Raw genomic sequence first — 5,000 nt, 5'->3', positions numbered from 1 at the left:
TCAATGCCCGATCTCTGAATATTAGCAGGTTTGGGCCTGGTTAGTACATGGATGGGAGGTTGCTTGGGAATACCAGGTGCTTTAATCTTTTTGGAAAATTTCACGAATTATATAATAATCTTTCATTAAAAAAAAAAAAAAAAAAAAAAAGAGTCAATGCCCGATCTCTGAATCTTAGCAGGTTTAGGTCTGGTTAGTACTTTGATGAGAGACTGCCTAGGAATACCAGGTGCTTTAAGCTTTTGGGTTTTCTTTCCTACTTATATAATGTACTGGCGATTAGATTGGCTGGTCTTTAAATAGCCCTCTCTTTGCAACAGTCTTCGCTTACGGCCATACCAACCTGAGGGCGCTAGAGAGCTACAGGAAGTGTTGGCTGCAGTTTGGAGAGGAAGGCTCTCCTCCATTTTGATTTTTCTGTTAGTGTTTGTTTTGTGAGTTGTTTTTGGACTTTTAGTTTATTTTTTGTGTGGTTTTTCAGTTTTAAACCACCTAACAGCAGCATCTTGCTGGCTGGAGGGTGGTTAATTTTTTGTTTGTATTTTTTTACAATGGATGGATTATTGGCAAACGACACTGGACTGGCTGGAGAAACACGCATGGCAAACGACACTGGACTGGCTGGAGAGACACGCATGGCAAACGACACTGGATTGGCTGGAGAGACACGTAAGGCAAATGACACTGGACTGGCTGGAGAGACACGTATGGCAAACGACACTGGATTGGCTGGAGAGACACGTAAGGCAAACGACACTGGACTGGCTGGAGAGACACGCATGGCAAACGACCCTGGACTGGAGTATCGACAACGAGCAGGACACGGTAAAAAACAAGATGCAAGAGATAAATTTGGTGAAAGGAAATACTTAAAAGAGGCAACTGTGATTGTGAATGTGGAGAACGTAAATGAGGTGAGAGCTGTGGATATTATTAAAGCGGTGACGGACAAATGTGGATATGGGAAAATCTTAGCACTAAGGCCAAGACAAGGAAAGGAATATGAACTGACAATGGAAAAAGAAGAAACATGTGATGAACTGACTGAGGGATTGTTAATTAAAGGAGTGAACTGTGAAATAAAGAAACTGCAAAATAGAGATTATGTTGTTTCCTTCATGCACCTGCCCGTCTACCTTGATGATAAAGACATTTTTAGAAAATTGGAGGGATGGGGAGTTAATCCCATATCAAAATTAAAAAGAAGATGCTACCCGGGCACTGAAATAGAGGATGGAACAAGGTTTTTAAAAGTGCGATTCCCCAAGGAGGTGGCATCATTGCCCTACAGCACAAAGCTGGAAACAGCAGAAGGGCCGCAGTACTTTAGGGTGATGCACAGCCACCAGGTGAAGACCTGTAAGCTGTGCATGAGCCCAGATCACCTGCTTAAAGAATGCCCTGAATTTAAGTGTCACAAGTGCGAGGAAAGGGGACATTTCGCAAGGGACTGCAACGCGGTCAGATGCCCGGAGTGTCAAAAAATTTTAAATAAGTGTGAGTGTTGGATGGAGGGAGAGGAAGGAGGTCTGGAGCATCAGGTGGACGGACAGGTGCATGAAGGAAACACTGAAGAGGAAGGAGATACTGATGAAGGACAAGGGGATGAAGGATTACCACAGAAGGAAACAGGAGGAGGAACAGGCAACCAAGAGAAAGAAGAAGAAGGAAAAAATAATTTTATGGATGAGGAACAAACAGTAGAACAGAATACTCAATGGACAGAAATGGAATTATCGGACAGTTTTAAAAATCTTTTGGATAATGTGGAGAGTGATGGACAAGGAATGCATGATCAAAACAAAGAAATGGGCAGTGAAGAAGAAACAAGGATGGACAACATGGGAAAAGACAGAGGGGAGAGAGGACAAAGTAGAAGGAGAACATTAAAGGTAAAACCAAATGTGGAAAATGTAAGAAAAAAGTTAATGACAAGGGGCCGATTAAAAAGTGTAAACAGATATGAAGTGTTAAGAGTGCTGGAGGGAGAAGATAAATAATGTTTTTTAGGTATTTATTTTTATTTCTTTTAATGGTTTTAAGTTGTGTTACTTTTAATGCAAGGGGACTGATGGACATGGGTAAATTTGAAAAGGTGAAAGAAATGTGTAAAAGAGAGGATGTGATTTTATTACAAGAAACTAACTGGAGGGAAGAGTACATGACTGAAATAAGGAAAAGGTGGAGTGGAGAGATTTTTTATAACAATGGTGATGGGAGGCTGGGTAGAGGAGTTGCAATTTTAATAAAAGAAAACTGTGGGGTATCATGTAAAACAATATATAATGACATAGATGGGAAATGTATTGCGGTTGAAATGGAGTACGAGGAGAAAAAAGTTATTGTAGTTAATATTCATGCACCAACTGTAGAGAATGAAAAGAAGGAATATTTTAATGTATTAAGAGATTTTTTAAAAAAACATAAAGAAGTTATTATGATGGGTGATTTTAATACCGTTTTCAGTAAATTAGAAATTGGTGAGGGAATGGTTTTTAAAAATGATAAAGGAAGAAAAGAATTGAAATTATTAATGGAAGAAAATAATATGATTGATGTATGGAGAGAAAGAAATGAAAAAAAGAAAGAATATTCAAGGAGGCAATTAGTAGGGAATTTTATGTGTAAGACGAGGATTGATTTTATTTTGTGTACAAGGAACATTGAAGGATTTATCGGTAATATTAAATATGAAGAATCAAGCTTAAGTGACCATAAACCAATTTTTATGCAAGTAGACTGGAGTTCAGTGAAAAGAGGGCCGGGTGTATGGGTTTTAAATGTAGAGGTTTTGAAGAATGAGGCGTATGTTTTAAGTATTAAAGAAATTATTGAAAAAGAAAAGGAGAATGAAATGTACAGTGAAGATAAAAGGATATGGTGGGAAAATGTTAAATATTTAGTTAAAAAATTCACAATAAAATATTGCAAATTAATACAGATATGTAAGAGGAAGAAGGAGAGAGAAATAAGAGAAAAATTGGAAAAGGAATTAAATGAGAATGGGAAAGATATACAAAAAATAAAAGAATTGGAGGGAATATTGAAAGAAATGGAAGAGAAAAAATATGAAGGTGCAAGACTAAGAAGTAAAGCTAAATATACTGTGGAGGGAGAAAAATGTACAAAGTTTTTCTTTGATCTAGAAAAAATAAGAGGGAAAGCTAAAATGATTAAAGAAATAAGAGGGGAAAATGGTGTAGTGGTGGAAACAAATGAGGAAATATTAAAAGAAGTAAAAGCATATTATGAAAACCTGTTTAGTACTGAGGGGTTGAGGGAAGAAGAGAAATTTGAGTTACTGAATAAAATAGAAACAACAGTAGGAGAAATAGACAAAAAAGAGTGTGATGAAGAGATAAGAGAAGAAGAGATAAAAAGAGCAATAAGTGAATTAAACAAAAATAAAAGTCCAGGTATAGATGGTTTGGGGAGTGAATTTTATATCGTTTTTAAAGATTTTTTAACCAGTATTTTAAAAGAAGTGTATGAAGACATTTTTAAGAAAGAGGAAATGAATCAGAGAATGGGGATGGGATTATTAAAGTTGATATATAAAAGAAAAGGAGATAAAGTAGACTTAAAAAATTATAGACCAATTACAATGCTGAATACAGATCTGAAAATTTTAACAAAAGTTTTAGCTAACAGATTGAAAGAGGTAATGCCAACCATAATTAAAACAAATCAAGTGTATGGAGTTAAAGGAAGAGATATAGCGGACACAACTTTAAGTATAATAGATAGGATAAGATATATGAAAGAAAAAAACAAAAAAGGATATGTTATTAGTTTGGATTTTGAAAAGGCTTTTGATAGAGTGGAGCATGAATATTTATTTGGAATTTTAAGAAAGTACGGGTTTGGGGAAAATTTTATCAAGTGGATTACAATTATATATAGGGGAGCAATAACAAGAATACAGTGTAATGGTTTTTTAACTGAATGTTTTAAAATTACTAGATCAATAAGACAAGGATGTCCATTATCAGCGCTTTTATATTCTTTAGTTGCAGAACCATTGGGATTAGCTATTAAAATAGATGAAGACATAAGAGGGATAAACATTGAAGGAAGTGGGGGAAATGAAAAAATATTTCAATATGCAGATGATACAACAATAATAGTTAAAGATATAGAGAGTGTTAATAAAGTAATGGAAGTAGTACAGATGTTTTGTAGGGGATCAGGAGGTAAGATAAATGAAGAAAAAACAACATATGTGAGATTTGGAGGAGTAAATGTTTTAACAGATTATTTTCATTTTAAAGAAACAAAAGAAATAAGGATTTTAGGTGTTCTAATGGGAAAAGAAGAAAGGAATGTTAAAGAAAAAATGTGGGAAGAAATAGTAGGAGGAATTGAAAGAAGGTTAAATTTTTGGAAATTGAGGACTTTAAGTTTAAAAGGGAAGGTTTTAATTTTAAATGTGTTAATGGTGTCAAAGTTGTGGTATGTTTTATATGTGACTTCTATGCCAATGTGGGTGGAGAAAAGGTTGAAAAAATGTTTTTTAGATTTTTTATGGAATAGTAAACCGTCAAGAATTGCATATAGTACGTTAATAGGAGAAGTAGGGAAAGGAGGGATGGGATTAATTGATGTAGAACAGAGAAAACATAGCTTAAGAATTAAAATAGTAAAAAAATATCTGGATGAGGGTCACAAAACAGCATGGAAAAGGACAATGGAGTATTTTTTAAACGAATGTGGGGATTTTAACATGGGGGATGGAATTTTATGGATGAAAACGAAGAATTGGATGACAGAAAGATTACCAGAGTTTTATAGAGAAATGTTTAGAGCCTGGGGAAAATTTTTAGACAAAGTAGAGTATGATCCACATGGGAGAGAAAACATTTTAAATCAACCTCTGTTTTTAAACAAAAACATTTTAAAACAAGACAAAGAAATGTTTTTAAAGAAATGGTTGGATGTGGGGATAACAAGAGTGAGAGATGTTTTATATGAATTTAAAGAAGGATTTTTACCGACACAAT

Source organism: Carassius gibelio, chromosome B22, assembly GCF_023724105.1.
Source record: "Carassius gibelio isolate Cgi1373 ecotype wild population from Czech Republic chromosome B22, carGib1.2-hapl.c, whole genome shotgun sequence".
NCBI lineage: Eukaryota > Metazoa > Chordata > Actinopteri > Cypriniformes > Cyprinidae > Carassius > Carassius gibelio.
Note: the sequence above shows the minus strand (reverse complement) of the source record.